This window comes from Puntigrus tetrazona, chromosome 8 (genome assembly GCF_018831695.1).
Source record: "Puntigrus tetrazona isolate hp1 chromosome 8, ASM1883169v1, whole genome shotgun sequence".
Taxonomy (NCBI): Eukaryota; Metazoa; Chordata; class Actinopteri; order Cypriniformes; family Cyprinidae; genus Puntigrus; species Puntigrus tetrazona.
The window spans coordinates 7,382,813-7,394,209 of record NC_056706.1 but is presented as its reverse complement, the minus strand read 5'-3'; the positions used below and the strand labels follow the sequence as shown (position 1 = coordinate 7,394,209).

At 34.3% G+C, this 11,397-nt stretch overlaps 1 long non-coding RNA gene across 1 annotated transcript; it reads left to right on the top strand.

Moving 5' to 3' along the window:
- Nucleotides 1–3,922, top strand: LOC122350888. Its single transcript, XR_006251632.1, has 3 exons — nt 1–51; nt 2,755–2,850; nt 3,884–3,922. It is a non-coding gene; the product is annotated as an uncharacterized LOC122350888 (long non-coding RNA).
- The last annotated feature ends 7,475 nt before the right edge of the window (nt 3,923–11,397 follow it).

Sequence of the window (11,397 nt, the reverse complement as noted above, 5' to 3'; positions counted from 1 at the left end):
ACAGCGGCCATGCAGGACTCTGAGACTCTGCTCAAACTTCTCTGCTGTGTAGTAAGTGTCTCCTTTCATACGCATAGCGAATGCTCGAAAGTAAATGGACTTTTGTTTGTTTGTCTGCAGACCTTGTTTTTATAGTTTGTAGCAATAATTGCTTTATTCTGAGTGCGATTCCAGCATTCAAGCGTTAATATGAAGCTCTCTGTGCTTCTGTCTCAGCTGGCATCAGTGAATGAATCTGAATCTGTGTTTTGATGTGATTTGAGCACGGTGTGTATTTCGAGTGTTTGATTGCCCCAGGCCAGGCCTGAGGCCTTTGTCATGAGCATGAGCGAGGACAGGAACAGGAAAAAATCCAACTCTGAAAAGTTTTTCAAAATACACTGAACAAACTATTTTTAGTAGGAGATCTCATAAAATACTCTAAACAATTCAATTATTAATACTCTAAATCACTATCAAAAGTTGTCTTGTTTACCTTAACTAGTTGAGTATTTGTTTAAGACATATCCCAAACTTTCAAGTTCCCAGCATGCACTGGATGTTGAATATACTGTATGTTGATTATTATGAAAAAAATATAATTGTTTTACATTTTAGTGGTTTATTTTATATTTGGCTGTTGTCATTGTTAGTTAGCTATCCTGTGGATCAGACTTCATATTTTTAATAGATTTAAAATTTGTTGATCAGTAAAATGATTTTTAGACATTCATTATTTTAATCAAGTTTTTAAGTTGTCAATTCTAGTTGAGTTAACTTACGTTCATTGCAATAGTTGGCCTTATTTTGTTGAGTTTTTCATAAACCAGAGCTAAACTTCAGAAATGCAAGAAAATCTCACACTTCCTTTTTTAAATCTGAATTGAATTCATGTAGTTATACACAAAAACAACTTCACTGATAGGTCCAAAAATAGGGTACATTTTAAAATACATTTAAAAAACTTATTCATACACCACTCTTCAAGACATTGGGTCTGGAAGATTTATTTATTCATTTATTTACTTATTTAAATAAATTTTTAATGTCACAAAGACTTTGAGAAAATTATTAGATTGTAATCATGTTTAACATTAATAAACATTGCTGCTTTTTATCAAAACAATTGCAGTCCTGGTAAGCATAAAGTCATTTAAAAACAGATCAACAGTAAGTACCAAAAATGCCAATGTCATATTCATATAGCTGCTGAGTAAACAAGTGAACACAACAAAACCACTACATCATTTTTACTAACATTTTTAAACTAGGGTAAATGGCAGCTTTACTGCCATTCAAAATCATTTTTATTTTTAAGAAAAAAATTGCTCATGAAGGCCGTAAATTTTGAAAAAAATACTGATAAAAATAACGGCAAATTAAAAATAGAAATCTAGTATGTCTTCACTCTCATTTGTTCACACTCCTTGCTAAATAAAACAATTTCTTTAAATTAAAAAAAAAATTACACTGATCCTAAAATGACCTGTTATTAATTATTAAATCTTTAATATCTCTTAATTAATTATTAACAATTAGTTATGGTTATTTTATTCTCAAATAACTTAATATAAAAATAATAATAAGAAAAACAGCTTTAAAAAGAAATCCAAATTAAGGCCTAATATAATGAATTTCCTTTTTTTAACATAATGTATATTAGTTAATGGATAAGATGTAAGATGTGTCCTATATCCTTTATAGTTTGTGAGCACATTGATGCTCTCTTGTGTAACTGTTGCCCCTGACAGCCACCGTTGCCATAATCACAGCCCAAGTTCAATGTCGGCTGGAACGTTGCCACAAACAGCTAATTCTCTTTGCAATGCAAACTAGCCGGTCCTGCAAACACCACAGGCTGGATGAAATGAAAGTGAAGTTCACAGAGCTCTGGAGCCCATGTGAGAAAAGCAAACACAAGCTGTTATGCAGTCAAAGGATTGCCTTCAGCTCAGCGGCTGCTTGAGAGAAACCTTTCTAACACTGCACGATTGGGGCTTTACTTATGTTATTATGAAGCTGAGATTGCAGACAATTCCCAAACTGCTTGTCACATTTAAACCTACGTACAGTAAATCTCCCTCTTCTGGACTGGAGAATCAATGCTACAGCAGCTAATTAAACTTAATGTTTCCACACCAAATTGCGTGGTTTCAGCCTTGTGTTGACTTGTGCGTTAAATAATGCAAGCGGCATGTCAGTAAAGAAAACAGCGGATGATTGCAGTCTGACATGATGTTAAGGAGGATGATAAAAAATAAAAAAATGATTTTCACATCTGGTCCTTTCATAACCATGGCATGAGACATTGTCATAGCAACTGTGGACATGTCTCATGTACTGGATATTTTGCTGATAAATCAATGAAAGATTAGTGACAAATAATAGATGTCTATTTTTGAGCTGTACATGATTACATGTATATTGCTCCTTGATTTATACACTTTATTGGGTAGTTTGTTTTATGGCGGTATTGTAATAATCATCATCTCCATTTGAACTCTATTGATGCTTGAGCTCATCCATTAATATAAACTCTTTTATTTTCATTATCTGCCATTGATTTGGTTTCATATAATCAAGCGTGAACGTCAGGGAGGTGTATTATTGCAGCTAATGTAATTGCTTTGAGTATTACATGCTTTATTGTGCTCATCAAACACATTTTCCGTCTGTATGGATCTTGAAATCTATTGTTTTCTAGATGTCTGTTGTTTGCTTTAATCAGTGAAAAGTCATTATCTGTAAACTGGAGATGGTTGTTATGCTTTACAGGGTATCATGCAGCAAATGACCTTAGTAATGAGTGACCTGACTGGAGATGACCCTGACTGTCCTGATCACAAATCCCACTGTATCCAGAAGTCACAGGTAAAATCTTTATTTATTTTTTTTTGGAACAATGCCAAAGTATTCATGCAATCAGCACAACTAGCCCAGTTCATGTGGATGCAACTTGATGAATGAAAACCAAATAGTAGATACTAATTGAAAAAGGTTTATTGTGCAAAAAGATTGGGGCGCTAGATTTTTGATGTTTTTGAATGAAGACTCACCTCACCAATTCATTCTTTACTATGCAAGTTTTGGAGCGTTTAAAGCTCTCAAGCACTGCTTTAAATGAAATCGTCCAATCTTTAGAGTGTTTGGAAAAAAATTCACCGTTAAACAAATTGTTTGGGAGTGGTTGAACAAATAAGGTTAAAATAAATACATATTATAAGAAAATTAAAAGTGTTTTTTGACTTTGCATGTTTGTCAACCTGTTCTTTGAGACTCCTAAAACCAGAATATGAACCATTTATATATAAAAGGGACACTTTAAAATTCAAAAGGGGCACTTTTAAAGTTCAAAAACTTTTTTTTGTGACTGTAATGCATTTTAAGGATTCTTTAGTGATTAGAACATCAAAAGGACAGCATTTATTTGAAATACAAACATTTTATAACATTGCCTTTACTGTCACTTTTGATCAATCGAAAGCATCCTTGCTAAATAAAAGTATCGAGTGGTGTGATTTCTTTTTAGATGTCCTTATCAAATAATTGTCATGAATTATCTGTGTACTTGATATGCAAATCTTTGGATAAAAGAAGATATTGAATTTATCACCGCTGTATAACTGCTTGATGTTAGGTTGAAAATGTGGCTGTAGATTGTGTGTTTTCCATTATGGAGATCTAGAGGGCCATGAATCAGTCAACTTCAGTGTACTAACTTTACGAGCGGATAAAACTCAGTTTACTTTGCTCACAAACATGTCACTCAAGAGACACTCTGTGTCTGATCACTGCTGTCTGGAAATCTCTTAGTCATTTTAGAGTTTATGTACATGTATATTGTGAACCTATATGAGCTATGTGAACTATATTAAAGTATGTATCTGTTCAAACTTATTACAAGGAAGAAGACAAGTCTGTTGCGACAACGGATGTAGAAGATAAAATAAAACAGTGAAGATTGACACAGAAAGAAGCATTCATCAGTGCCCACATATGATGTCATTTCCTTTATCACCTGTAGATTTAAGCAGGCCAGATTCACAGACACCAGCAAATGGATCTTTGGAAAGACTATCTAAATTAAAGATGGCAACATCGAGCTGCCCGAGCTGATTCTACATATGAAATGAAATCTGAATGGGCCAAAGCCTCTAGTTATAAACAAGAGGAGGCAGGTGCGTGGTGGAATATACAAAAAGAAACTTTCATTTCCTCTCTCCCGTCCAGCCCACCAAAACAACTCAATCATTTCATTTTCCAGAGAACAGGAGCGTGTTTGACACTGAACCTCAATTTTAAGACAAAATATCAGTTCTACAGCAGGTAGTTCCATTTCACAATCTAAAGATTCTATCAAAATAAGCACTGAAGACAAATCAGAGGTCAAAGGTCAGACTAATAAGGAGCTCTTGCAGACACTACAGCCATCTGTCTCAGTTCTGAAGAACAGTACAGAGCTTGCCGTTTCAATGAACACAAACCCAGTGGAAATTTCTAGAACAGCAACAAATATCCATCCGATTGAAATTTTAGATTCAGCCAATAATGCGTCGTGGACAAAGTCTGTTAAGGATTCAATCACAGCGCCAAGTGGTTCACTTCAAAACCTGACCCGCGCAGCCATGGAAACCAGCACCGGCAGCGCCTCGGTCAATAAAGTAAAGTCACTGGAGAAGAATGAAGAAATCAGAGTGACTAGTGGAAGCCCCGACGCCGATGCAAACTCAACCTGTAGCAATCACTCAGCTAATGCCTTTTCATCAAACTGGGAGTCCCAGTGCTGAAAGACAGGAAGCTAGTACTGCACCGAGAGAGAGAAGATGCAGATGAGACTCCACAGATTAGACAGGAGGAGCAACAAGCTCCCTGTGACTGAAGAATTAGAGACTGATGATTGTTATACCGGTGATACTGCTGCCTGTTCAGAACATCCAAATACACCAAATACAACAACAGCCCAGCGTAAAAAAAAAAAAAAAGAAAATATATATATATATATATATATATATATATATATATATATATATATATATATATATATATATATATATACATAATTAGTGTTGAAATATATAAGTTGAAGTGTATACATTTTAATTTCTGTAACATTTTATCCTACCTGAAATTAATTTGTATATGTAATCCATTTGCATAAATTTAATTAAGTTAAGTTAAGTTAAGTTAAGTTGAGTTGAGTTGAGTTGAGTTGAGTTGAGTTTAATTAAATTAAATTAAATCAAATCAAATCAAATTAAATATTGTTTTAAAGAAATTATTGTTTTTAAATGTATTATAATTTATTTGTTTTGCATTTTTGCTTATTTGGTGTGGAAATCATTACTTACAGGGGAAGGTGAAAACATACAAGGCTTCTCTCTTAAGCCGCAATAAATGCAGATGTAAAATATGAAAATAATGTCTAATTTGGCTTTTTTGTGTTTACTCAGCCAATCAGATGCACAGAAACATAAACAGAGAAGGAGGTCTAGTAATACGCACATCAGGTTTCAGAGGCCTAAGTGTAAGAAACCCATTAATATTCCATTATTTTTGCATTGATGTTTGTCAGTCGAATGAAAGGCTTTAATATCCACTGATAATGCTGTAAGGTTTACATACTACTTTCAGTTAATACTGTTCTTAATGAGTCTCTGCTAGATATACTAATACACTGACACCTTCACATATCTGTTCCACTTTTAAATGAAAGAAATGTAGAAAGTTAAAGAAAATTATTACAGCCTTACAGATATGAAGGATTCTATTTTACGTTCTCCTTAAATACAGTATATCGTTATAGCTAGATGATTGTTTTGAAGAAAAGTCCTCTTCTCTTTTTCTAATACTGTGATTCTCACCCACATGGTCATCTCAGGCCCATCACTAGCCTTTATAGGAAATTGAGTTTGCAGAGGCATTATTCAATTAAGTGTGGAGAAGAGGAGAAGGAGGGTCATTTACCTCCAGTGAATGGAGCTTATGAACAAGAACTGACTCTTTGTATGACACTGAGAGAGAAATATTATCCTGAAAAGAGGAACAGGATTAGAGAAATTATTTAATAATACCAGAGCCGAGAGAAAGAAAGAGGGAACAGTACTGACACTATGTAGGCCTTCCGTTTTTAACCATTTTAGTGTATTTACTGCACTACTTGTGCATTAAACTGTTAATCCGTCGGTCTCATTTTGCATTTGTTATGTAAATTGTGAACTGCATAAGTAGTGGTATTATCACTTTACTGTGGAAAGAGAGATATGTAGTGGCAGTGAAGCAAAATTAACTGAGCACTTGCGCCTCCCAGTGGTTGCAGGTTTCTGTACAGAATTGTTGTTAGATAGAGATAGATAGATAGATAGATAGATAGATAGATAGATAGATAGATAGATAGATAGATAGATAGATTGATAGATTGATTGATTGATTGATTGATTGATTGATTGATTCTATTCTTACAGGGGTATCCAGGCCCACCTGGCTTACCAGGTCCTCCAGGTGAAAAAGGAGACAAAGTTTGTATTAAGCATTAATTAAGCTTACATTTATTTAAATCAACTTTTTAAAATAAATCTTTTTGTAAGATATTTTCAGCTAAATCTTGTCATATAAATTTTTTAGTCAAACGATTGAATGCTTTTATGAGTGTTTGTTAAGGTGTCACACAGGGGTATGCAGGAGTGATGGGTCGAGCAGGCCAGACAGGGTACAGAGGACCAATCGGACCGCCAGGCATGCCTGCTGCTATTGTAGTCTGGTACACATCAGAAGAAGAATGGCAAGCTTTTAAGGTGCATAACAATATCTTCACTAATTTAGCTCATTTTAAATTAGGATTTCGCTACCATTCATTTTGAAAACATAAATGTTATATAACTGATTCTGTGAAATGCAAGCGATGCGGACATGCTTACGGTCCTTGAAAACACTGTGCAGTTCTTCTTATACTTTTCGCTTTGCTTCCAGAAAAGAAATTCTACAAAAAACTAGTGTCACTGTGGCGGTGAGTTAATGAGAGCATTATTTGAGCTGCATCGGTGCACTGCAGATACACTGCAATTTGTTTCACTCTTTTTTCTTCTACTTCCTTCAGAGAGTGAAGGGATTACCAGGACCTATGGGACCACATGGACAGCCTGGACCACTCAAATGCGTATAAATATATTCTTTGATGCTGACATATAATCTTCATTTCTTTGTCCAGATAATTCCACAAACTTTTGGTGCCAGTAACAATGGAACAAAATTCCTATATATATATATATATATATATATTTTTTATTTTTTTTATATATATATATATATATATATATATATATATATATATATATATATATATATATATATATATATATATATTTTTTTTTTTTTTTTTTTTAATAGTTTATTTATTTATTTTTAGGGCCCTCCTGGAGTTCCAGGGATACAGGGAGAAAGGGAGGCGAGGGAAACTCTCGTAGGTATCACTGTCTCCTCTCTTCATCATGCAATCATGGTGCAAACATGGTGTTTAGTTTCATAAACGTGTGATCAAACCATGTGGACACTTGAGATGGGTTGAAAAGAATTTGATAAGCTCAGTGGGTCAACAAGCATCAACAAGTATGAAGTCAACGAGCCGCGTTGTTCAGATTTCAGCTGATTCAAAAGCAAAGAGATGCTGTGTTTGACTCACTCAGGCTTGTTGCCATTCAAATCATAAGAGCAGTTAAATCTTTGGCATCAAGGGAGAAGTGTGATCAAGATGACATTCATCCGAACTTCTGTTGGCTGCCTCTTCATTTACAAGCTTTTATGCTTTTGTAAATGAAAGAATTATTTAACGGTTTTATAAAACCGTACTCATCCCATACAGTAATACTGCCTGCCATTGATTACAACCAGCAAATCGTAGAAAAGTAGAATCAAAGGGCAAGTGAAGTTTTACTATTACTATTAATTTAACTTGAGTCAATGAATGTGGTTTGTGATTGCTTTTAGAGTTGGGCTACATGGCAGTAATTCATTTAAAAAGAGATTATCTGCTATTTAGATTCTATGTAGATCTATGTTGATAAGTAGACTGAACCATATGCTATACTAACTGTATCTTTTTTTCATCATGTACTAGGAAGAATAGGACCAGTAGGAATTCCAGGGTCGCTTGGGAGACCAGGATCAGAGGGCGCTGCTGGGAAGGATGGGGAGACAGGCCCTAAAGGACCACCTGGGGAGGATGTAAGACTTATGGGAATCTAAAAACTCCATATGCATCCTTACAAAGTGATTTAACTTTTAGTAGTATTAAATATGCTGTATATTCTGCCTATAATTGCATATATTTGCCTATGTTTTATTTCTGTAGGGTCCAAAGGTTATGTTGCAGAGAAGGGCAGCAAAGGGAGCTGGGTGAGTGGGTAAGAATGACCAGGGTTTTCTATGGTTAATGCAATATTTCAAATTCAAATTCAAATTTTATTTGTCACATACACATACATACATGATACGACATGCAGTGAAATGTTCTTTACAACCGTCCAAAATTTAAATGTATATATAAATATAAAATATAAGAAATATGTATAAAAAAAAGAAGTGTGCAAAGTAGAATATAAAAAATAAAATAAAATAGAATATAAATATAAAGTATAAGATATAAAGTGTAAAGTGTATAAGTGTAAGTGTAAAGTACTAAGCCTTAATGGATTCTGTGCTTACAGAAATCTTCTATCATGCAATCAGTTCTATAATAAACTTTTGTACCAACTATTTTGACTATTTACATTTTGTAATATTTAAATACATTCTGCAAATTCCATTTGTGCCTAGCGTAACATAAGATAATCTAAATATACAAGACCTAAACAGGAGTCCACTACTGTCCACACAGCATGCATGTTTGACATCTCAGCCATAAATTAATTGATTATATCGCACTCCATATTCCATAATGCATATTTAAAGAAACGGTATCTGGTGTGTTTAGGGTGATCTTGGCGAGCAGGGACCTCATGGAATCAAAGGAACAAAAGGAGAGAAGGTAAAATGTTGCTTCTGCTCACCAAACTTTAGATATGTATGATAATATAATATTGACCAAATTCTGTTTCTTTAGGGAAAAAAGGGACAGAAGGGCCTAGCAGGAGTAGTAGGATATATTGTGAGTAACTTCATATTTCTGATTGTGTGTCATTTCTTTATGAAACCGATATCCTGTCTGTCTCTACAGCTTTTGAGACTGATATCTCGAACTGATGTTGATATTGAGACTTTTAACTATTTTTGAAAGACGTCTCACTAAGGCTGCATTTATGATCAAATATACAGTAAAACGTATGTGTACAATTTAAAATAGCTGCTTTCCATTAGATGAAGATATTGCAAAGCAATAACAACTTCTTTAACAAACAATATTTTTTCCATACAAAGGGCCACCTGGACCAAGAGGACCTCGAGGGATTTATGGGGCCACCTGGTCAACCTGTATATGCTAAATTATCATTTTTATTGTCCATATAAAATATACAAAAAGGTGAGCAATCTGATTGTTTTAGTAATAATCTGTGTCACAGGGACAGATAGGGAGCCTGGGTTCACTGGATCACCAGGACCACCAGTATGTTACAAAATCGCATTTATTTTTTATTAATTATTATTCAGTATCAACTTTCAATTCTTTGATGTTTAGAACTTGACCTTTAAGCTTTCTTTAAAGGGTCTTATGGGTCCAGCGGGGTTGAAGGGAGTTCAGGCGTCAACGGACCCCTGTAAGAAGCACTCTAGTTTTTATGCTTCAATCCAGTAATTTTGACAGTCCTTGAACATCATCATTCCAGTAATCACAAATGATTAAGAAAGTCGTAAAGATTCGTTAGTCAGATCAGTCGCTAATGCATACTATTAATTCTCTTTTATAGGGACAGCTTGGTGAGATGGGGCCAAGGGGACCACTTGGCAAACCAGTAAGTCAATCTTTTATTTACAAAGACTTTATAAAAACCAAAAAAGAGAAAAAGTCATATGCCATTATATATTTCAGGAGAGGAAGGGTCTGATGGTATTATCGGTATTCCTGGTGTTCCTGGACCCCAGGTGCTGTAAACTATGTATTTTATCTTTCTTATTTACATTATGTATTTGTGTGCTCTTGGTCTCCATGATTACACACACAGTATTTTACAGATAGGATCCATATTATGGTTAAGGCATATTCTTAAAGGAAGTTACAGTAATAGTCTTATATAACTGGATTTTGTAACCCATATTGTAATATTGTAGTCATGCTGGAAAATGTAGAATATGACCCAATTCTTATATCAATCTAGCTATGTATTTGCTTGCCTCTTTCCTCTCCTCTATCAAACTACTATGTCTAACTACCGTCATTATCTAACAAACTATTCAGGAAAACTAGGGGTGATGGACCACCAGGTCAGAAAGGAGACTCTGTATGTGCATTTCATGTCTTTTTATAAAAGCTTTGAAATTACAGTCACATCTGAAATCGCATTTTTGGTTTTCCTGCATTTACTTGAGGCACACGTATTTCTTATTCAAACAGGGAGATGTGGGAATCGAAGGAGACATTGGGAGTCAGGACCACCGGGTCTAAAAGTAAGCCTGTGGTTCACTCTTCATGAATAATTATTTACGGTCTCTTCAGATATCTCTCATATTCTTTTGATACAGCAGTGCGCTTCTATGGTAATGCAGCAATATGCTTTCTTGTTTCAGGGTGCCAGTGGAAAACCAGGAAAACACGGACCCTCAGGTGATCCAGTAAGATTATTTCAAACATTAATATTTTAAATGTCTTGTTGTTGTGAGACACTTTTGATATGTTTTAGAGTTTTCTTTTGTAGAAGCTGCTGGTAAAGCAATATATTCATTTCTGGTATGTAGTTAGTGAGGCTATACTATTATTAATTAATTAATAATTTAATTAATAATTAAGTATTAACTTCAATTTAAATAATTAGAATATACATTTAGCACTTTCAGTGTGTTGTGAAGAGGATTTTTAAAATTTATTTTAATGCTGTGTTTGTTCTTCTTTGTATTTCTGACATACAAACAGCATGATATAGATGTAAAATGAGATGTAAAATGTTTTCATAAAACAGGTCAAATCGCAGTATAATGGTATTGATAATTCGTATGACTCTAGAGAAAATAATATCATGATTTTGGGATAACTATATTTGTTGTCTTTGTCTGTCTGTGAACTTCAGGGCTTGAAAGCACAGCATGGAAAGAAAGGAGATTCTGGCCAAAAGGAGATCTAGTGAGTTCACTAAAATATTTACAAAAGCTCTGGCTTTTGTAAACACTTTTATTGAGAGCCAGATGTACACTGTTCTCAGATCCCAAAGAACTAGAAATCATTGGATTAAATGTTGAAAGAACTAATCTATCTTCTTTTTGTAAGGGTCCTCCGGG